The sequence below is a fragment of the Rattus norvegicus genome, chromosome 12 (assembly GCF_036323735.1).
Source record: "Rattus norvegicus strain BN/NHsdMcwi chromosome 12, GRCr8, whole genome shotgun sequence".
In the NCBI taxonomy this organism is placed as follows: Eukaryota; Metazoa; Chordata; class Mammalia; order Rodentia; family Muridae; genus Rattus; species Rattus norvegicus.
Window position 1 is genome coordinate 38,571,522 of NC_086030.1, and position 23,237 is coordinate 38,594,758.

Sequence of the window (23,237 nt, forward strand, 5' to 3'; positions counted from 1 at the left end):
CCTACCCCATCCCAGCGCCAGGCTGCGGTCCGGTTGACGGGGTAGCCATCCGGGGTGACTTGCAAATTCTGGGCACACTTTGCTAGGAAACAGGGGAAAGCCTGAAATGCCAAAGCACCCGCGGCTGCAGGCCCCTCGGTCGGTCCCGGGCATCTTGTTCCTTATCGCGGTGGACTCGGGAGGATTTAGGGGCTCGCAGGGGGGCACGCAAGACAAAGGGGCGGCGGGGAGCTCGCGGGCGGCAGCGGCCCGGGCGCGGGGAGGGGCGGCGCGGCGTCTTCTCCCGGCCCCGCGGCGGCGGCGCGTCACGTTCTCTTCCCCGCCCCGAGCCGAAGAGCCGGGGAGGCGGGAGGCGGCGGCCGCGGCGGCTGCTGCTGCTGCTGCTGCTACTGGGAGGCAGGTGACGGCGACCGACGGCGTCTCAGGCGGTGAGCGAAGCGCGGGCCTGATCTCCCCTTCCTCGCCGTCCCACCCTTCCTCTCCCTCCGCTCCTTCCCGCCGCCGGGGTCCGGGGGACGCTGGGAGGGGAGCTCGTCTCGAGCTCCCGCCACGCACCGGGTCCGCGGCTGAAGAGACGCGGACGCACCCGTGAGGGTGGAGGGCACGAGGAGAGCGCGGCTGTGAGGAAGGCTGGCTGCGAGCGGCGCGCGTCCGGCCCTGCCAGCCGCGGCCCGGGCCTTGCCTTCCTCCCGCCGCCTCAAGATGGAGCGTGGACTCCTTGCCCCTGCGCCGCCTCGGGAGCGGCTCTCTGAGGAGCCCGCGTCCCCTCCTCAGCTCTGGAGGGGAGGTTCCGGGGACCGCTCTGTCGCTCGTGGAGGCCGCGGGTCTGGTTCGACCTGTTGCCCTGGACGCCGCCCGCCACTCGCTACCTGAGCCTTCCTCGGGCAGGCCCGGGACGCCGGGTGTCCGCGAGCCGGCATGGAGGGCGCCCTTGCCCCGGGTCTCTCGGCCTCGGCCGGGCCCGGCTTGGCCCCATCCCTGCCTGCTCGAGCCCCGGGTTTTTGTTTTCCTTCAGACCCCCTGGATTCTCTGAGAAGGTGGAAGGGCGACCCGGGGTGCCAGATCTCTGAAATCACCGCCGCCCGGTAACCCGAACCTGCCAGCGCGGTCGGGGGTTGGCGCGGAAGACAGATGACACTTGTTCGGGGTGGGGGTTGGGGGGACGACTATTTTAAAGGCAGAGCCTTGTGGCGTGTCTCGAATCTGGAGGTCTTGGCGTTGTTAGAGGAAAACAGCAGAATATCGGATTTTGTGTCTGGAGTCCTGCCCTGAAATCCCGTAGTCTCCCCACTTCGTGTGGCTTTTCCATCTGGCAGAAACCGTGCACCACCCCCTTTCCTCCCTGCCCAGCCCCACCTCTCGGGTATGAAGAAATGACACGTTAAGTCTGTAATCCATGTGGACACCCGGTTTTTTTGCTTTTTGTTTTTTGTTTTTTTGGTTTTTTTTTTTTTTTTTTTTTTGCAAAAACTTGCGTGCCAATGACTTTCTTCTTATTTATTTAATTTATTTATAAAGACAGTGGGTATGATTCTGTAATTTCATTTTTTCTTTTCTTTTTTTTTCTTTTGTGTGTCTGTGTGTGTGTGTCTGTGTGTGTGTGTGTTTCAGCAGCCTAGCCTCTTCCTCTTCTAGGCCAGGACAGTGCCTGTCTGCATGGGGCTCTGTTAATATTTATGTTGTGGCTCTTTGATGATTCTGATTCTAGGATTTTATGATTATTATTCCTAACAGTGGCTCCCAGTCAGGAGATCAGTATTTCTGGCTTCTAGGTTTAATAATAATCTTTTGCAAGAACCCTCAGGTATGTTGTTCCTCAGCCTTGGGGCCTTTCTTCCTCTTGAAATAATAGCAATTAAGGTTTATTGAGGGCTTCTTATAGCCAGGCTCTGGGCAAGTGTGTTTTTTTTGTTTTGTTTTGGTTTTTTTTTTTTGTTTTTTGTTTTTTATCTCGAGTAACTCATCCAACCTAGGGAGGTTGCTGTCGACCTCATTTTACAGGGAGGGCATTGAAAGGTCAGAGTCAGCCAATAAGTGTTGTTGTCGGGAGTTGTACTTCAGTCTGCTTAGTTATTTTGTTAGGACAGTGAATCAATGGTAAGAGGCGAGGCTGGACCTTATGAAGGCGTAGGAAGTGGGTGATTGCTCACCTGAGAGCTTAGGACCCTTGCTGAGGTTCAGAGAAAGCCGGTTAGGCTTCCTACTAGGCCTGAATTAAAGAGGTAAACATTGAAACTGGGTGGGAACTTTTGTAGAATCTCTGAACATGAGGATTTTGCCAGTTTGGGTTTTTTTTTGTTTTTTTTTTTTTTTCAGTCATTTGTTGAACATGAAAATAAGCCAACCTGGTTCTTGTCTTTGAGGAATTTCATACTTTTTTTTTTTTCTCAAAGATTTTATTTATTTAATGTATTAGGAGTACACTGTCACCGTCTTCAGACACACCAGAAGAGGGCATCGGATCCCATTACAGATGGCTGTGAGCTACCATGTGGTTGCTGGGATTTGAACTCAGGGCCTCTGGAAGAGCAGTCAGTGCTCTTAACCACTTAGCCACCTCTCCAGCTCAATTTAATACTTTTAAAAAATTAGTATTTTTAATTTTTTTCTTAGTTTTGGTTTTTCAAGACCGGACCTCTTTGAACGGCTTTAGTTGTCCTGGAATTTACTCTGTAGACCAGGCTGGCTTCAAACTCAGGGAGATCCGCTTGCTTCCGTCTCCTAAGTGCTGGGATTAAAGACACGTGGCATCACTGCTTGGCTTAGGGTTTTTCTTTGACATGAAAAAAAAAAAACCAAAAAAACAAAAAAAACCCAAACACAAGACACAGTGTTGTTAGTCATGGCACGCCTGTATTTCTTTCAGTATCGTTGAAGTGTTATGGTTCTGCCAAAGGCTGTTTATGGAGCTGTGGTACATCTGTCTGTCTGTATAATGAGGTCTATACAATAGTCACACACACCACAGATACTTATGGAGCCATCTCCTGTGCCCCATGCCCTTCTGGATGCTAGGGACACAGCCCTGAATAGAGAGACCAATTTTTGTCCTCTTGGTGCTTTTCTTCTACTTGAAAGACAGGCGATAAGCATATTAAATATGTGATGTTGTATGTTAGAATGTCATTGATGGTAAGGAAAAAATGTATAAGCCAGAGAAGGAATATGAAGTCTTGTAAATCATGGTTAAAGTTATGGGAATTTCAGATAGCGTTTCAAGAGACCCCACAGAGAACGTGATTTGAGTATAGATGAAAAGGAAGTTGGAGAGTGTTGGTCCCTAAAGGGAACGGGAATCATATGGAAGAGAGACTAGAGAACTCAAAGGTCTCGATATTGGAAGCTTGGAGAGCAGATAATTTAAAACCTTACAGGCTGTTATCCTGAAAATATTTGTTAAAACACTGGAAGACTCAGAATAATCTAACATGTCATCCATTTATCTATCCATCCATCCATCCTGCAGATGAGGTTGAACCCAGGCTTCTCCCATATACCAGGCAGCTCTATGCACATCCCCCCACCCCCTCCCTTGCCCCACCACCATTTATCTGTTTTTGAGCTAGGATTTCCTTGTGCTAACCTGAACTCAAGTCCTCCTGGCTTATCCTCCTGAGTGTTGGGATTCCAAGTGGCAGCCATCATTCCTGGCTTTTGGGGGTGGGTGGGGTCTTGTGTGTTGTCCCTGCTCAGCTCCCGCCTCAGTCTCTGCAGTAGTTGGGGTTATAAACATTGACCTCCCTGCCTGGACTTCTGCTGTGATCAAGTTTGCTTTAAAAATAGGGGAGAGTTAAAGTTCAAAGAACTTTACTATCTAGTTAAAAGTCTCATTGCTAGTGAATGCAAAGAACTGAGGCCTAGTTTGTTAGTTGATAAATGTGCAGAACACAAGGTCAGTGGCTGGTCAAGTCAGTTGGCTAGCCCAAGATATGGACTTGACCCCTTCCATGCACACACCTATGAGAGAGTAAGCCTAGAGTTTCCTCTATGTTGCCAGCACCATCTTGCTGTCGAGTATATACTTTTATACTTTGCTATTAAAATTATTTTATGTATATGGATTTTTTGCCTGCATGTAATCTGTGGACCGTGTGCATGCTGTGCACATGTGGAGGCCAGAAGAGGATTAGAGCTAGATGGTTGTAAGCTGGATGCTGGGAATTGAACCAGTATCCTCTGGAAGAACAGCCATTGCTTTTAACCATTGAGCAATCTCCAACCAATACTTTCCTATGTTTGTACATCAACCCAAGTCTTTGTTTAGCTCAAGGAGTCTATGTCATGTTATCTTCATAAGTGTTTCTCTCCCAGATGTACTTTTTAGTGTCAAAAGTTTCATGGTTCAATCTTAGTTCCTTCCTATCCCCCAAGACAGAGTTTCTCTGTATAGACCTGTCTGTCCTGAAACTCACTCTGTAGACTAGGCTGGCTTAGAACTCAGAGATCTGCCTGCCTCGGCCTCCCCAGCGCTGGGATTAAAGGTGTGTGCCACCGCTGCTCTGCTGGTTTAAACCCAGTTTAACATAACTTTTATATAAGTATTCTCATCTTAAGTGAAAAACAGTGTCTGTAATACTGTGTATGTGAATTATTTTAGATAGCTGTTTAGGGAAGATTTGTTATGGCATCTTATATATTTTAAATAAACACTAGGGTATGTCTCTAATATAGATGGAATGCAATAATCTGTACATTTTAAAGCGGCATTTTTATTACAGTTCTCTCTAAAGGAGTCATTGACGATGGTAATGTACAGGAATTTTAGGGAAGAATGACCTCTTCAGATTGCGATCAGGGTACAGAAGGATCCCCCCCCCCTGCTTTTTTAATAAGTTGGCAGATTGTACTTAACCAGCCTTGAACTTGGCTAGGACATCTGGGTTAATATCCTGGACCTGGCATGAAATACCAAGGAATCTTGGCCACAATTAGGAAAGAGCTTTCCCCCCTTAAGTCTCCATCTGGCACTTCTAGGACAGATTCCATTCGCAGTAACTCAACGGGTGGGTCTGTTTTTTGATTGTCTGTTAATTGTGGTCCAGCAACAACATCTTAAAAGTATTTTTTGCAAAGTCCTTGAAAAGAGGAAATAGTCTGGTTACAAAATCCCTGTTGGGAAGCCTGTGTTCTCATCTGTCTCTCGTGTCTCTTCTCAGGAATCTCCATGAGGCTGAGACAAGGCATTTTGCTTCCTTAAGTTTTATGTAATCGTATGGCTCTGGGTGCTTCCAACTTGAATTAGGTAGTTTGGTGTTTTTATTCTCCTTTGCTTACTTATTTCTAAGCTTGGATTAAATCCCAGTTGAAGAGGCTGCCCATTTTTGACACTTGGAAGGGACCAGTCCTTGATTTACAATGTTATTTTTGAAGCCAAGGGCCCAAGGATCCAGATGTTCAAGGGTGTTCAAATCATCTGGAATTTGGGTTTAATGTATAGCAGAAAGGCAACTCTGATTGGCTTTTTTCCTTCCCAACTGTACAGATTACTTTTATTTTGTTTCACTTTACCTTTGTGTGCGTGTTCGTGTGCGTGTGTGTGCATGTGCATGTGTGTGCGCTCATGCTCTCTCTCTCAACGCACGCATGTGCATGCCACAGCATGAATGTGGAGGTCAGAGGACTTGTTAGTTATGTTATTGTTGCTGTGATAAAAGAGCAGGAGCAAGTCAACTTATAGAAAGAAGAGTTTGGGCTTCTGCTTCCAGAGGGAGAGCCTATAGTGGCAGAGGAGGCATGGCAGCAGGGGGCAGAAGCAGACAAAGCTGAGAGATCACATCTTCACTGGCAGACATGAAGCAAACTGGAAGTGGGCTGAGGCTGTATCTCTCAAAGCTCACCCCTGGTGATGTGGCACCACTTCCCCAGACAGCATCACCTGAGGACCAAGTGTTCAAATACCTGAGCCTATGGGAGACACCGTCATTCAAACCACTAGAGAGGAGAAGGCTTTCCTCTTTCACCATGTGGTTTCCAGGGACAAGAAGGACTAGGCCAGTCACTAGAGTGACTAGGCTTGGCCCATAGAGCCTTATCCACTGAGCTATCTTTCTGGCCTTACACATTCTTTAGTTCACAAAGAATCTTGAAATATTTGCCTCCTTTTTCAGGAAAAAATAATTGATAGTAGGGCTATTAGAAATCTTTTTTTTGGGGGAAAGAAACCAATCTGAAAGCTGGACATGGTATTGTAATCTTTTAATCCCAGTGCCCAGGAGGCAGAGGCAGGCAGATCCCTGTGAATTCTAGACCAGTTTAGTTGACATAGTGAGAACCTGTCTTTTAAAAAAGAGAGAGGGAAAAGAAAAAGAAAAGGCTGATGAATGGTGGCGCACACCTTTAATCCTAACATTTGGGAGGCAGAGGCAGGCAGATTTCTGAGCTTGAGGTCAGCCTGGTCTACAAAGCACGTTTTAGGATAGTCAGGGCTTTACAGAGAAACCCTGTCTTGAAAAACCAAAATCAAAACCAAACGAAACAAACAAACAAAAATGTGAACAGCCTTTATTTGGTTACAGCAGTCAACTCAAGAGTCCTGTTGTTTTTTTTAGGTCACATCTACAGATCCAGTTAAAGCCTGAAAGTGTATTTGTGTGTGTGCGCACGGCTGGAGAGTGAATTCAGAACCTTGTATGCTAGGCAGGTGCTGTAGTGCTGAGCTTCATGCCGGGCACCTTGAAGACTTTTTTGTTTAAGACTTAAAGACATATGTGTGTGTGGGCGCACATGTGTGTCCAAGTGTGAATTTGTGCATGTAAGAGCAGTGCCTGCAGAGGCCAGAGGAGGATATTGGATCTGGTCAAGCTATAGTTTTAGATAGTGGTGGTGTCACTCTGGTTTTTGGAACCAAGCTCAGCTCTTTCTGCACGTGCAGAGAGCACTATTGACTTCTGAACCACCCCTTCAGCCTCAAACAGCTTATTTCTGTTGTTGTTTTGTATTTTATTTAGTAAAAGATTTGTTTTTATTACGTGTCTGAGTGTTCGTATATGTGCACCATGTACATTCTTGGAGACGTAGAGGCCAGAAAGTAGGGGTCAGATCCCCTGTAACTGTTACGGAGTTTCCAGATGTGAATGAATCAAGTCTAGGTCCTCTGAAGAGCAGCAAGCACTCTTAACCACTGAGCCATCTCTCTAGCCCTCCCCTGCTTAAAACAACTACTTACTTAGAGGGGTGAGTGTGTGTGTGTGTGTGTGTGTGTGTGTGTGTGTGTGTGTGTGTAGGTCAGAGTTCAATCTTGTTATTGTTCAAATGTCACTCTTCTTCCCCATTTTTTTTTTTTTTTTTTGAAATAGGGGCTCTCACTAGCCTTGAATTTACCAAGTATTCTAGGCTGTCTAGTCAAGGAGACTTGAGTATCTACCTGTCTGTCTCTCCACCTCTGAGATTGCAAGTGTGGGTCATTGGACCGCAATGCCATGCTTCCTTTTTTACTTGTTTTAAATATTGATTCTGGGGACTGAACTCAGGCCCTTGTGCTTAGGTAGCAGAAGTTTTTTTTTTTTTTTTTTCTTTTCTTTTTTTTCGGAGCTGGGGACCGAACCCAGGGCCTTGTGCTTGCTAGGCAAGCGCTCTACCACTGAGCTAAATCCCCAACCCCCCAGACTCTTACTATGTAGCCTAAGCTGCCCCAGAACTTGGTGTGTAAGCCAGACTGTCTCTGCCACTTTAGTGCTGGAATTACAGGCATGTGCCACCATCTTCAGCTTGTCCCCTACTGTTTTATTCATATATCCATCAGGCATTCATCGAGCATCTGCTATGGGAGGCACTAGCCCAGATAAGTGGAAAGAAAAACAGGTTCAAACCCTGCTCCAGAGAAACCTGCCTGTTCATAGAAGGCAGGTTAAGAGCAAGAATTTAGTCATTTTCCTTCCCCCAACCCAAGAGGATAGGTCTTCCTATGTAGACTTGGCTGACCTACTACTTACTGTGTTGACCTGGCTGGCCTCAAACTTGCAGTGGTTGCCTCTTGAGAGCTGAGATTATAGGTGTGTACCATTATACCCAGCAATAGCTCTTTTTTCTCTTATTTATTTTTTGAGTCCAGGTCTCACTGCATATAGCTTTGGCTAGCATGAAACTTGCTATATAGACTAAACTAGTCTTGAAGTCACAGAGATCCCCCTGCCTCTGCCTCCTGAGTGCTGGGATTAAAGGTGTGCACCACCACACTTGGGTTATTTAGTTTTTCATTTATGTGTATGTTTTTGTGAGTGTCCTTGTGTGTGTGTGTGAGGGGTGTGTGTGTGTGTGTGTGTGTGTGTGTGTGTGTGTGTGTGTGTGCCGGCCCCACGTCACCTAAAGAGGCCAGAAGAGGGTGTTAACTGTAGCTGGAATTAAGGTGGTTTGCGAGCTGTCTGCTGAGGGTGCTGGGAACCGATCTTGGGGCTTCTAGAAGAGCAATAATTCTCTTAAGTGCTTGAGCCACTTACTTAGCACTCCCACCCCCTTAGGGTAGATTCTCAGTACAAAGCCAAGGTTATCTTTGAACTAGTGATCTGCTGAGGTCTGGAGTCCTAGGTGTGTGCCACCATGCCCAGCTCCATTCTTTTCCTAGCCAAAAACTCCAGTTCTGTTATTCCGGGGAAGACTTTGTTCTCTCATCTATAAAATCTGTATTACAGTTGCTTCACAGTTGCCGGGTAGAGTAAATGGAGACTGGATGTTAACTCTGTAAATGCCAGAGCTCCTCTCTTCCTTTGATGCCTTTCAACTAGCAGAGTTATTCTGTCATTTAGGTGGCACCAGGAGACCATGATGCACCCTGGTTTGAGAAATTAAGCCTTTTTCCTGCCATGTTTACAGAGTTAGTTTTGAGTAGGAGTGACTTTCGTGATTGAAAGGGCACGTTTTAATGAGCATTTGTCTGTCAGTGGGGAATTTGGGGTTTACAAGGACTTAAATGTTCCACTTGGAACAGCAACTTGTGCTCCTCCTGTCAGAACTTGTGCCTTGCCAACTGTCAGGTTCTTTTGTATATGCGCCCCAGGTTTCCTTCTCACAGTTTAATTAAAGGTGGAGGTTTCTTCCTAAGGTCTGGTGAACTTGATGTGTGTCTGCAGTGAAGGTTAGCTACATCTGTGGCTGACTAAAACTGAACTTGGGGCTTATAATCCAAATAAAACCACTAAAACTGAACTTGGGGCTTATAATCCAAATAAAACCAACTCATGGGGTTGGGGATTTAGCTCAGTGGTAGAGCGCTTGCCTAGCAAGCGCAAGGCCCTGGGTTCGGTCCCCAGCTCCGAAAAAAAGAAAAGAAAAAAACAACTCATAGTCCCCCCTGACAGCATCTGGGCTGACTGCTCAGTGCATTCAGTAGACTGATGGCGTCTTTTGAAGTCTGCATTCTTCAGTATTAACAACATGGAAATGTTATTTTTTTCCCATTGGCCATTGGCTCTCAGGACCCACAGCAAGTATTATAATTGAGGTAAAAACAAGAACACCTTTAAAAGAGTGGATCACACACCCAAAGTGAGGAAGTTCTTGATTCTTCTGAGTTGTCTGGGCTCCTTTCTTGTTCTGAGCAGGTGGCGCGCTCTTGCTCTGAGGACGGGTGGGCCATGCGCTCCATGAAGGAGGAGCAGTGTGCCTTCTTTTACTGCTCTGTGAAGATCGGAAAGTAAGACAATTTTAATGCACCTGAAATGACTCCTCTCACCTCCCCGCTCTATATGACAGATCAGAGATGAGTTCTCCAGGAAGCTTCAGGGTCAGGAGTCTAACTAGAGACGAGTTTAGTCACAGACTGATAGTAACGAGCGATCACATGTTTAGAGTCGGTCTCCTCAGTGGTAAAGTGAGTGAGGTGAACTAGATCACTGAGGTCTCTTCTGAGGGAGGCTCAAATTTTATGTTGCTATATTAAGCATATTGTTCCCCTTTACACATTAGTATAGTTGACTGCTGCTGACCTAATAAGTTCTTCTGGGAGATACCCACCGGAGCTGGTAATTTGGTCTCCTTAAAGATGTTTCCGAGCAGTTAATTATAAAACCACGTGAATTTTGTAGAGTTCTGTGTAAATGAATGAAGTAGATCCACTCATGTAGCTTTCTGTGTCTGGGAGGCTGTTTCGTGTATGTAAGTCATAAGAACAGACGTCCAAGTTCCAGTGAGCCTAGCAGATACTCATAATCTCGGGCAGTTGCATCAAAGCTCACTCAGAATTCCTCTTTAAATAAACACTGGCTAGTGACACAGCCCTCGGCCCGGGTTGGCTGCACTCTCTCTGTCTCTGTCTCTCTCTTCCCCTCCCTTTAAAAAAAAACACTCTGGGTACAATTTGTACTTTGTACTGTGTCATACATGCTAAATTTTCAAACCATATAATTTTCAAGCGTGACTTAATTTTTCAGAGGATTATATCAACTTCCGGCTTTTCCGAAAAGATGCTGTAAACCTTTCAATTCACTGTCGGCGTGTTATTGTATGATACTGTCAAACCGACACTTAATGCTGACAGGTTGGTTTTACAGATTGCTCCGTGGGGTTGGGGATTTAGCTCAGTGGTAGAGCATTTGCCTAGCAAGCGCAAGGCCCTGGGTTCGGTCCCCAGCTCCAGAAAAAAGAAAAGAAAAAAAAAAAAAAAGAAAAGAAATGTACAGATTGCTCCGTAAAGGCTTGGTCGGTTAGAAACCGGAAGTAAGTCTCCCTTGTAACACCTTTTGAATTAAGGAGCCAGTTAATTTTCCGACTCTCACTGGCCTACTTTGGTCCCTGAGTGTCTAAGCTGGCTTCTCCCCGCTGATCATTTGAATAGTGACTGCTCTGTTTGCTGTCATCTTTTGTTCCTGGCTCTTGCTAGAGAGAAGTGGCTTGCCTTTTCAACTTGTTAACTTTAAGACTGCTTGAGTCTATCCCTTTCATTCTTCCGCTTTTCTTTTTCCAGTACTGGAAATGGAACCCAGGGTGTTGCTCATTCTAGGCAAGCACTCCAGCTACCAATGGGCTACCTCCCTGACTGAGTGTGGACTTCTAAAAAAGGTTCAGAGGGGCACGTGTGGTGGTATAAGCCTTTAATCCCGGGACTCGGGAAGCAGAGGCAGGCGGATCTCGATGAGTTTCAGCTAGGGTTAGGGAGACCTCGCCTTTGAGACTGTGTTTAAAATATTCCTAAATACGTAAGTAGAGAAGAGTCAACAGGAGCAGGTCTAGCAGTTCTATGTCAGTGTCCTGGTTGGTTTTGTGTCAAGTTGACACAGGCTAGGGTCATTTGGAAAGAGGAACCTCAGTGGAGAAAATGCCTTCATCACATTGTCTGAGGCAAGTCTGTAGGGCATTTTCTTTCTTTCTTTTCTCTTTCTTTCTTTCTTTCTTTCTTATTTATTTAAAGATTTATTCATTAATTATATGTAAGTACACTGTAGCTGTTCAGACACACCAGAAGAGGGCATCAGATCTCATTATAGATGGTTGGGAACCACCATGTGGTTGCTGGGATTTGAACTCAGGACCTCTGGATGAGCAGTCGGTGCTCTTAACCACTGAGCCATCTCTCCAGCCCCCGGAATTTTCTTTCTTTCTTCCTTTCTTTCTTTCTTTCTTTCTTTCTTTCTTTCTTTTCTTTCTCTCTTTCTTTCTTTTCTTTCTTTCTTTTTTGGTTCTTTTTTTTTTTTTTGGTTCTTTTTTTTTTTTTGGTTCTTTTTTTTTTTTCGGAGCTGGGGACCGAACCCAGGGCCTTGCGCTTCCTAGGTAAACGCTCTACCACTGAGCTAAATCCCCAGCCCCGGCATTTTCTTTCTTAATGATTGATGTAGAAGGGCTCAGCCGGCTGAGTAGTGCCATCCCTGGGCAAGAGGTGATGTGGTATAAGGAAGCAAGCCACGAGGAGCAAGCGGGTGAGCAGCACTCCTCCATGGCCTCTGCTTCAGTCCCTGCTTTGGATTATCCTGGTGATGGATGGGAAGCCGTGAGTTAATAAGCCCTTTTCTCCCCACGTTGCTTTTGGTTATGGTTTATCACAGCAGTAGACAGCAAACTACGTTAGGTTAGTTAACAGAAGACAACACGGAGAGACGGTTCCTGACCTTATGGGGGTATTTTATTGACTAAGGCACTTCTGTGAGTTCCTTGCTCATGAATCCAGGGTGAGAACAGCAGTTGGTGCCATTCAGAGGTGACAGGATGCTGTTTGGCTTTCATAGGGGATGTAGGTGGGTAAGGAAGTATCCGTGTCTGTCCATAACAGTGGCCTGCATGGCCTTCCTAGTCACTAAGTGTTTTGTAACCTATCTGATATCATGACACACTGCTCCCAGATTAGCAGGACTGTTCAGCTTTCAAATGAAGACAGTAAGGGAACATGCTTTTACATACAGTTATGGGTCCTTTTCCTCTGACTCCTGGCTCTCTCGCTAGGGTGAGTTAAGTAAGACATTGAAGGAAACGTGGAAAGATACAGAACTAAATGGAGATATGGACAGTGGACATGCTGCACCATGGTTAAAGTTGTTGTTGTTATTGTTGTTGTTGTTGTTGTGTGTGTGTGTGTGTGTGTGTGTGCGTGCGTGCGCGTGTCCCCATTGTTTGAGAAAAGGGTCTCTGTTTTCTACACTATGAATGAGTGAGCTGCCAGGGACTCTGTTTGTGCCTCCGTCTCCTTGTAGTAGCCCTGGGACCCCTGGCTTTATGTAGTTTCTGGTGGATTTTACTCAGGTCACTGTGCTTGTATGGCAAACACCTTTACCTGCTGAGGGATCTTAGCTCCTTAGCCCGAAAGTCACTGTTGTGTTTGAGTAGGGCGTGGTGGCGCATGGCTGTAATCTAAACGCTCGGTGATGGAGGCGGGAGAAGCAGACGTTTAGGTGGCTCCATGTCTGCTTGGGCTCCATAAGACTCTGTCTCAGCAGAGCAAGCTGGGGAGCTGGCTCAGTGGGTGAGAGCACTTGTGCAAACGTGAAGCCCTCAGCTCAAATACAAAAAGCTCGACATCGCTGCACGGGCCCGCGACTCCAACACTGGGGGTGAAGACGGCTGGATCCCACGAGCTAGCTGGCAGCCAGCCTACCTGAAACAGCAAACTTGTAGTTTTGTGAGAGACAGCGTCCAAGGCAGTTAGATCAGAGAGCAAAAGACAAAACCCTTAGATAACCTGATTTGGCCTCTCTGCACACTCATGTGTAGGTACGTGTACTCACACACTTATGTACATGCACTCACAAAGGCACACCACAGGCACACAACTCTCTGTCTATCTGTCTCTGTGTCTCTGTTTCTGTCTCTCTCTCACACATACATACACACAGACACACAGACACACAGACACACACACACACACACAAATCTTTTTAATATCTTTTTTTTTTTTTTTTTTTTCGGAGCTGGGGACCGAACCCAGGGCCTTGTGCTTCCTAGGCAAGCGCTCTACCACTGAGCTAAATCCCCAACCCCGACACAAATCTTTTTAAAGCTGGCTCCCAGGCTATTTAGATGGTTCAGCCAATGATGAGTTTGCATAAGCATGTTGATCTGAACTTGGGCTCAGATACCCAGGGTCTATGTGAAAATCTAGGGATAAGGTTAGGAGTGATAGGTAGATCTCTGTGGGTTTGAGGCCATCCTGGTCTAAAGAGTGAGTTATAAGATAGCCAAGGCTATATAGAGAGAGACCCTGCCTCAAAAAAAAAAAAAAAAAAACTGAACAAACAAATAAGTAAATCCAGTCATGGTGGCACCTACCTGCAATCCTGGTGATAGGGGCCTGGAGAAAAGAGAATCCCTGGGGATTACTGGCTAGCTAGTCTAGCCAAATCAGTGAGCTCTAGGTAGAGTGAGAGATCCTGTCTTGGATCTGGGAGAGACCCTTGAGGTCTTATCTACTCCTGAGGATTAATAGTGACTGGGGAAGGGGAATCTCATGAGAGACATTTTCTTCAGTGGTAAAACCACTGGTAAGGTGCCCATGTCTCTTAACTCTTTAAGCTTTTAACCCATAATACTTAATCCCTGGCCAATACTCCTGTAAGCAACCCTGGTGAAACCCATTGAAACACACACAAACACACACACACACACACACACACACACACACACACACACACACACACACATACACGCACGTGCGCGCGCGCACGCACCATGAGAGGAGAAGGTAGACAAGTTGTAGGGGGACAAGGGAGGGTATTGGAGGTCCATGACTGTGATCAAAATACATTCTATGGGGTTTGGCAAATGACTTAAAGGGTGAAAACATTTATTGCCAAACCTAACAACCTGAGCTCAGTCCCCAGATCCATATTGTAGGTGGAGGAAAGAACCAGTTCCCGAAAGTTGTCCGCTCATTTAGACATTTCCACCTACCCCAATAGGTAAGAAAATAAAGGAAACAAATGTTAAGAAATATTATATGTATGTATAAATCACAATGAACCCATTATTATATATAAAACCAATGTATCCCCATGTCTTAGGTACTCTTTCTATTCCTGTGATAAGACACCATGTCCAGGGCAACTTATAAAAGAAAGCATATGATCTGGGGCTTATGGTTTCAGAGGGCTAGGATTCACGATGGATGAGCAAAGGCATGTGGTAGGAGCAGCTAAGAGCCACTTGATCCACATCTCCATCCACAAATAGGAGTCAAAGAGAGAAAAGCTAGGAATGGCCCAAGTCTTTTGAAATTTCAAAGCCTGCCATCAAGTGACACACCTCCTTCAACAAGGCCACACCTCCTCATCCTTCTCAAACAGTTCCACTGACTGGGGACCAAATATTCAAATATATGAGCCTATGGGGCCATTCTTTTTTTTTTTTGGTTCTTTTTTTCGGAGCTGGGGACCGAACCCAGGGCCTTGCACTTCCTAGGTAAGCGCTCTACCACTGAGCTAAATCCCCAGCCCCCTATGGGGCCATTCTTATTCAAACCATTGCAGCTAATAAAAACAATTTTCAAGTTCATAATTCTTCTACCCCTGCTTCCTAAGTGCTGGGACTGTCGGTGTGTACATCATGCCCAGCGTAATCATTTTTTAACTCCCGAGTTTGGAATGCTCTGCTAGACCTAGAGAGTCAAACTATGATGGCTGGAGAGATGGCTGCATGGTTCTTCACTTGCTGTTCTTGCAGAGGATCCAGGTTCAGTTCCCAGTACTCACATGATAGCTTACAACCATCCATAAATCCAGTTTCAGGGGCTCCAATACCTTCTTCTGACTTCTGCAGGCTTACATTTATGATACATAAATTCACTGAGGAGAAACACTACATATAAAGTTTTTTTTCTTTTTTAAAGGGAACAGAAATCCCTTTGTATCCTATCAAGACCATCCTACCCACATTTAAGACTTTATTCTGTGGTCCTCAGCACCCCTAAGTTGCTGCTGAAATCCAGGCTCTAGTACCCAGCATTACTTTCTCCTTGGTCAATGTCACTGGTTATTACACTGGTTTCAAACAGTGGCTCTTTTATGGCCTGCGCTCTAATTGTGGTGAGTGACACCACACATTTTCTCTTGTTCAAGGAGCAAGCTTCGGAGAGATCAGAGTAGATGGTGGCTTAAGGTGGCTTGTTGTCTGTCACTCATTATGGTTCTCAATGGCTGAAATCCAGATACTTTATCTCTTGTAGACTCTGCTCTCTCTGTATCTTGTGGTTTTACTTTCTGGGCCACAAAAATGTGGTTGTGACAAACAGTGGCCTGTCACACTGTTATGTTATTTGCTTCTCTGCCTAAGTGTGCACAGGGGGATCATTCTGTCTCCATTTGGAAGTCCAGGAGTTTCTAGAGCAGTGGTTCTCAACCTGTGGTTGGCGATTCCCTTGAGGGGTGGTGGTTGAATGACCCTTTCACAGGGGTCACCTAAGACTAGCAAGAAAGAGATATTTACATTATGGTTCTTTTTTTTTTTTTTTTTTTTCTGGAGCTGGGGACCGAACCCAGGGCCTTGTGCTTGCTAGGCAAGCGCTCTACCACTGAGCTAAATCCTCAACCCCTACATTATGGTTCTTAACAGTGGCAAAGTTATAGTTATAAAGTCAAAAGCAATCTGTGAGAGTCGGGGGTAGTGAGGGAGCAGATTAAAAAGACACGAATAATGGATACTTTGGACATGCTCTTTTACCTTTATCTTCTATAGATCCTTTCTTCTTTCTCTCTTGTTTGCTTTTGTTGAGACAGGGTTTCTCTATATAGCCCTGGCTGTCCCCGAACTCCCAGATAGAGCAGGCTGGCCTTGAACCTGAACCTCTGCCTGTCTTTGCCTCTCAAGCGCTGGGATTATGCCCAGCTCCTCTATGGTTTCTTCTGCAGCAGCCAAGTCTCTTTCCTTTGAGACTGTCTCATACTTGTAGACAAGGCAGGCCTCACGTTGGATCTAACTACCTCAGCGTTTCAAGGACTGGGAAAGCAGATGTGAGCCACCACCCTGGGCACATGTCATAGCACAGTCCTGGCTGCATGCTTTCCTGATTAGAAAGATAGGAAAGCTGACCTAATAGTGCTTCCAGGGCTTGTGCTCACCCTCTCACCCCCTCACTCACTCACTCGCTCACTCACTCGCTCACTCACTCACTCGCTCACTCACTCACGGGGTTCATCCTTGTATCTTGAGACATACTCAATAAATTTTTTATTTGTAATTCACTCTGTCTTTTGCTTTGAGTTTTTTGTGGGTGTGTTTTCAAACTCAGTGCTGAGCTGACAGTTTTACTGGGCAGGGCCTTGTGCTTCCGTCAGGGCTCCTCATGCATTATGTATCACCTGTCAGATAGATAGTTCCAAGTTCCTCTTACTGTGAGCATCGGGTTTTCTTTTTTCCTTTTTTCCTTTATTTTGTCTTAAGAACAATTAAATTAGTCAATTTTGCATACATGTGTATGTGTGTGGTTTTTTTTTTTTTCCAGAGCTGGGGACCGAACCCAGGGCCTTGCGCTTGCTAGGCAAGCGCTCTACCACTGAGCTAAATCCCCAGCCCCATGTGTGTGTTTTTTATTTTTTATTTTTTTAAAGATGAAGTCTTACTGTGTTGAACTCAAGCGCTTAATTTAAGTAATCCTCTTGCCTCAGCTTCCCGCATGCCTGTGATTACAGGTGTGTATCTGGGCATGGCTAGCAGAGTCTTTTGAGCAATTGAAACGTAGCAGATTGGAATGTGTTGTCAACAGAAGTATACAGTTGATTTCAAAGTGTGAGAAAAATGTTAATTGTACATCGTGCACTTTTTCTTCACGTGCTCATGCACATGCTAGGCACATGTTTGGAGCTGAGACGTCAACCTGTAGAAGTCTGTTTTTTTCTCCTTCTATCATGTGAGTTTTGGGGATCCAGTTCAAGTTCTTAGGGTTGCTGGCAAGTGTTTTATTCACTGATCCCATCTTGTTGGTCCTTGATTATGTTTTGAAATGATAACTTAGATTTATTGGGCTAAAACATGACATTTATGTGTTTCTTTTTAACATTTCTGCAGTCTTGGGTTTCGTAGAACTTACTAGGTAGACCAAGCTGGCCTTGAACCTAGCCTGTCTCTGCCTGGATTGAAGTGTAAATCGCCATGCCTGGACATGTTCCTTTTTAACAAATGATCTGGTTACTAGAGAATCCAGAATTACTTATTTGTCTTGCTTTTGGACAGTGATAGTCTATAAAGTACGGCAGTGTCAACAGGTGTAATTATCTGATTTAAGACGTACAGCCAGTTCAAATACCACTCACAGGAGGTAGTAATTGAATCGTTTGTTCATAGCTTCATTGGCCTAGTTTTTTTTTTTTTTTTTTTTTTTTTTTTTCTCTTTCTTTTTTTTCCGGAGCTGAGGACCGAACCCAGGGCCTTGCGCTTTCTAGGCAAGAGCTCTACCACTGACTAAATCCCCAACCCCTTGGCCTAGTTTTAAGAAGAGGCTTCAGAAACCCAGGTCACCAGCTGCCTCAGTGGTTTATAAGGCAAGACATCGTTCTGCTTGATGCTTTAGTTTGAAAATCTGTTGTGGACCAGATGATCTTATACATTTGTCAGGAAGCAGGACAGGCCATGAGCAACTGAAAGAAATGCAAACAAGACTGGGACTGTGGTTTGTCCCTGAGCAGGCAGAGCATTGCCCAGTGGCCCCAGCAGCTCAGAAAAGGAAAGAATTCTGGGCTGGAGAATACTCTGGAGACACAATTACTGTTGGCCTGTCACACCTTGTATTTTTACTTTGTTTTTTTTATTGTTCTGAGGTAGGATCTCTTGGAGCTCTGGTGGTCCTGGAACTCATTACATAGGCTGGGCTGGCCTTGAACTCACAGATCTCTGTGTCTGCCTTTGCCTTTGTGTTGGGATTAGAGGTGTGTGCCACCACACCCAGCCCTTTTTGTTTCTATTTAAAAAATTTCTTTGTACTGAGTGCAGGTGCTCTCGGAGGCTGAGAGACATTGGGCCTCCTGGAGCTAGAGTTCTGGACAGTTGGTTGCCTGACTTGCACGTAGGAAATTGAACTCAAGTCCTCTGCGAGCAGTAAGTACTCTTTAACCCTTCAACTCCTCAGCCATCTCTCAGTCCCCACTTCTGTTCTTTGAGAGCCAATACTCGACCCTCCACCTCCCAGACTTTGTATGGCAGTAGAGGGTGGATGGGGTATGTAAAGGATCCCGTACGGGAGACAGGCCTGAGCCTGAATCTCTCACCCATGGGATCAGGCTCTGTTCAGCCAGGAAGTGAAATGGTTAAGTTGACCCCAAGCTGACCTATGCCCTTGTAGATTGGGTTTTGACAGTCTGCCATGAAACGGAAATACTTGACCTTTGTCAATCACTCAGGAGCTAAAGAAGCCATACCAATGTCTCCCAGTCCTGTCTTTCCAATATGAGTGAACAAAACGGAAAGAAGAGAAACAGATGGAGTAAACTGCCTTTCTTCTGTGGGATGCAGGGCGTTTGGAAAGCAACCCAGTGTTGTCTCAGTGTTTTCAGTGGCCATGGCCTAGCAGCTCAGGTTACATTGCCTCTTCTGTATTGGGGGCGGGGGACAGCAAGTGACACAGCATAACCGTGTAGCCACACTTACATAACCGTGACTTGGGGGACAGGACTAAGCGGTGAGTGGACTGCCGCGGACCAGGGAGATGGCACTAGAACAGAGTGTGACTTCTGTCGAGCCTGTGGTGAGATCATCAGCAGGCCTCTCTCCGGCTAGACTCACTCGGGCACTCCCAGAGCCTCGGTTCATAGGCAGTGTCCTCATTTAGGACAGAATCTTCCAGTGCAGCTGTCTCCAGGTAAGGGGCTGAGCCCTGTGTTTGCCCACAGCTGGACTCAGGTGTGAGACTCCCGCTTCTACCCCAGCCTGGTTTCAGACACTACATTTTAAATTCCCTTTCCTGGCAGGTAAAATTCATTGCGAACTCTTGAACTGCCCTCTGTCTCCCACCAGACATCTGTCGTTTAGAGTGAAGAGATGTTTTCAGTTTACAGACAGAGTGAGCTGAACTGTGGAGTGGTTTGCTGAGGGTGGTCCACGCTGCACGCACGGGCAGTGCCAGGAACTACAGCAGGACAGAAGTGATCTTATGCCAGTGCCAGAGTTTTACTTTGGCAAAGACAGAGCCAAAGTCACTTTCCTTTTACTTTTGAATCCTTTCCCTTTCCGGGATCTGAAACCATTAGTAGAACCCCAAAAGGGAAGAATTAGAAATGACTATTGATCAGCAGCCTCAAGTTATAAATGACAGTGCTGCAATCTGGTAAGGGTTAGATAAATTATTCTGGGTCGGTTAGCTGAGATAGAACCCACGTGTCTCATTTCTTAGTCTGGCTGGTTATATTTTATTTTATTTTATTTTTTTTGAGTCAAGACTTTGTTTGGGTTTTTTGTTTTGTTTCTAGGATAGGCCTTCCAGTAGCCCAGGCTGGCCTTGAATTTAATATTAAGTCTGGCCTTGAACTCTTGAGCCTCCTGTGTGCTGGGATTACAGGTGTGAGACACCCATGCCTAGTTTGAGGCATGGCATTTTGCAAAGAAGAGTTTGAGGCTAGGGCTGTGGTCTGATTGGCAGAGGGATGGCCTAGCATGCTCAGAGCCTTGTCTGGTCCTCAACTCGGGTGTGGCGGTGGATATCTACCCTCCCAGCACTCTGGATTGCTGAGAATGCAAGGGTAGCCTGAACTACATAGGAAGGTCCTGTTTCAAAAGGAAGATTATTCTTTTGGGGAGAGCTGGAGTGATGGCCTTGAGGTCTTAACCTTGTTGCTCTTGCAGAGGACCTGGGTTCAGTTCCCAGCACCCACATGGTGACTTGTGACTGTGTATGACTCTAGTCCCAGGGACTCTGACACCTTCTTTTGACTTTCTCAGGCATCAAGATGCACAAGGTGTACACACAGACACGCCGGCAAAACACCAAACATAAAGAAAATTAGAAATCTGGAAAAAATTCAAAACAGGATTTTTTTTTTTTAAATTTGAGCATAAGTTACTTCATTCTTCTTTGGGGAACTGTTTTGATGAATTGTAAATTTCTTAGCTTCTTTTTTATGGTATCAAGTCACAGAGAATGGGGGAGGCTGATTTTTCTAAAATAGGTATATCTTATATAATAAAACCTTTTAATCATGAAAAATTTCAGGCAGGAAAATAGAGGGAATAGTACCATTTCCCAGTCTGAACAGAAAGCAGCCCATTATTCATGTCGGCAATCCAGGTTGCATGACTTTTACATATATCTTGCTCTCGAAAGTAGATGCCTTTTTTGCTTTATTGAAAATAGAATACTTTCATAGTTTTGTGCTTTTCAAATCATTTTTCCCCTTCCTTTCTCTCTCTGTTTACTCATGTAGACAGGGTCTCACTATGTATCCTTGTCTCGAACACGCTGTGTAGCTGAGGGATGACCTAAACTGATTTCCCTGCCTCTCCCTCCTCTTCCCATCAGGTGCTGGAATCATAGGCGCCTGCTACCCAGTTTATGTGCCGCTTCACGTATATGGGGATACTCTGTGACCGAGCTATGTCCCCAATTCAGGATAGAGACACTGAGAGCAGGGTGGAGAGCAGTGATTCAAAGTGCCGGTCTCTCCTGTGCCACTGCTCTGCCGTCACCACCCAGTGCTTCCAGGGGTGCTGGGCTCGTCTCTTTCAAGCCATCAGAGGGACAGAGGTTGTGGCGTTGTATGTGGTCCAGGCCTAGAAGTGCCACACTGCTCCCTTGCTTCTCTAATTCTGTTGGCTAGAATTTAGTCAGGGTTGCCTAAACTGCTAAGGAAGCTGGGAAAAGTGGTCTGAGTGCAGGGAGGAGGAGGAGGAGGAGGAGGAGGAGGAGGAGGAGGAGGAGGAGGAAGGGGAGGAAGAGGAAGAGGAGGAAGAAGAGGAGGAGGAAGAGGAGGAAGAAGAGGAGGAGGAGGAGGAAGGGGAGGAGGAAGAGGAGGGGGAGGAGGAAGGGGAGGGAGAGGAGGGAGAGGAGGAGGAGGAAGAGGAGGGAGAGGAGGAGGAGGAAGAGGAGGGAGAGGAGGAGGAGGAGGAGGAGGGAGAGGAGGAGGAGGAGGAAGGGGAGGAGGAAGAGGAGGGAGAGGAGGAGGAAGGGGAAGAGGAGGACTAGGCCTGTGAATGGCCAGGCCAGGTGCTGGCTCAGGGCGTGCCCATTGATCTTGCTTTGTCTTCAGTCCTGTCCTGGGCTCGGCTCACACGAGTCTTGAGCAGTTGAAACATAGCAGATTGGAATGTGTTGTAAACAGAGGTATGCAGTTGATTTCAAAGAAATATGAGGACAATGTTAATTGTATTTTTCTATGTTAATTGTATATCGACTGCACTTTTTTTTTTTTTTTTAACGTGCTCATGCACATGCTAGGCACATGTTTGGAGGTGAGAAGTCAACTTGAAGAAGTCTGTTTTTTAGTTTCAGGGAATCCGACATTCTCCTCTTACCTCCTCAGGCACCCGGCAGGAGGGGCATGTGGAGCACACACATACATGCAGGCAAATGCACATAAAATAAGTCTAAAAGGAGACAGTAAATGGATCGTGGTGGTGGTGGTGGTGGTGCACATGTACAGTTGTAGCACTCAGGCAGGGAGGTGAAAGGATCAGAAGTTTACCGTCATCCCTGGTTACACAGAAGTTTGAGCCAGCCTTGACCTCTTAAAAGACTCATTTGTTTTTATTTTAATTAGTGTTTTCCCTGCACATATGCCTGTGCACCACATCTGTGCAGTGAATGCAGAGGCCAGAAGATGTTATCGGATCCCATGCGCCTGGAGTTAAAGATGGCTGCGAGTTGCCGTGGTTGCTGGGAATTGAACCTGGGTGCTCTGGGAGAGCTGCCAGTGCTGTCAACTATTAGAGCTGTCTTTCCAGCCCTGCTACACGAGTTCTTAGGGAGAAAGAGAGAGGGCAAGAGGGAAAAACTAAAATGAAAATTTCAGAACTGGGGGTTCATTAGTTCAATGGTTGTGTTCTGTGTGTTCTAGGTTCGCTCTGTGCAGAAAGAATTAAAAAAAAAATGCAATGTGCATGGGGTGCAGTGGGTCACACCTATAATCCCCGGAGTCTGGAAGGAGGGTGTGAGTTTGAGGATAGCCTGTGTTACAAAGTATAGAGAATTCCAGATGAAACCCTTAGGGAAAAAAATCATAAGATAAAACAAAAAGGGAAACATATGTATTACCTTTATACTTCTAAAAGTAGAAGAAGGGAACACAGTAAGCGGCTGGCCGCTTTGCCTTCTTCCCCAAGATCTGATATTCCAGAGCCGCAGGGAGGCCGCAGGAACTTGTGGCATTTTAAAAATGAACTCCTTCCACATTTTAACCTTCACTCCACTTGCTTGGTAAACAGAATATTAGGGCTGGTGGCTTCTCAGTGTGCCAGAGTGGCAGCGAAAGGGCAGCAGTTACTCTAAGCTCGAGATTTACTTCCTACTCAATTTTCAGAATTCTTCATGGTAGCCTAAGTTTTCAGGCCACAAAAGAAAACTGTGTCTGTAGCTGAACCAAAATAACAATGTGCAGACTGGAAGGATGCGTCCTTGCATTGTTGCTGGTGTTGAGCTCTTGGCGTGCGTGTGTGTGTGGTGTCTCTCTCTCTCTCTCTCTCTCTCTCTCTCTGTGTGCACATGTGTATGTGTGTGTGCACGCTCACCTGTGTTGCTTCTGCCCCTGGGCAGTGGAAGGCACTGCTGTCCCGTGGGAAGAGGATATATCCCGCTGGCATCAGCTCTGCATTCAGGACTATGGAACCCCCTCTGTTTCCATCTTTAAAGTCGTGAGGCTGGAGAGGCTTACCAACAGTCAGAATTCCCACTTGTGAGGTCACCTGTG

The 23,237-nt window shown here is 46.0% G+C and overlaps 1 protein-coding gene and 1 long non-coding RNA gene across 28 annotated transcripts in view; one reads left to right on the top strand and one right to left on the bottom strand.

The window, feature by feature from the left end:
* The first annotated feature begins 11 nt into the window (after positions 1 to 11).
* The window catches only part of Clip1 (CAP-GLY domain containing linker protein 1), a 107,247-nt gene continuing 84,021 nt past the window's right edge, over positions 12 to 23,237 (top strand). For 19 of the 27 annotated variants that reach the window (XM_008769251.4, XM_008769257.4, XM_063271639.1 and 16 more), the window contains exon 1: positions 289 to 428. The gene's annotated coding sequence lies outside the window, so the exon portion shown is untranslated. Of the gene's footprint in view, positions 139 to 288; positions 429 to 13,291; positions 19,202 to 23,237 lie in introns of those variants that run through there. The other 8 variants (XM_063271618.1, XM_063271636.1, XM_063271623.1 and 5 more) reach the window with 3 other exon arrangements.
* LOC134481295 (uncharacterized) lies at positions 22,052 to 23,231 on the bottom strand. The gene is made up of 2 exons (XR_010056764.1): positions 23,059 to 23,231; positions 22,052 to 22,291 (listed from the first exon to the last, which is right to left on the bottom strand). It is a non-coding gene; the product is annotated as an uncharacterized LOC134481295 (long non-coding RNA).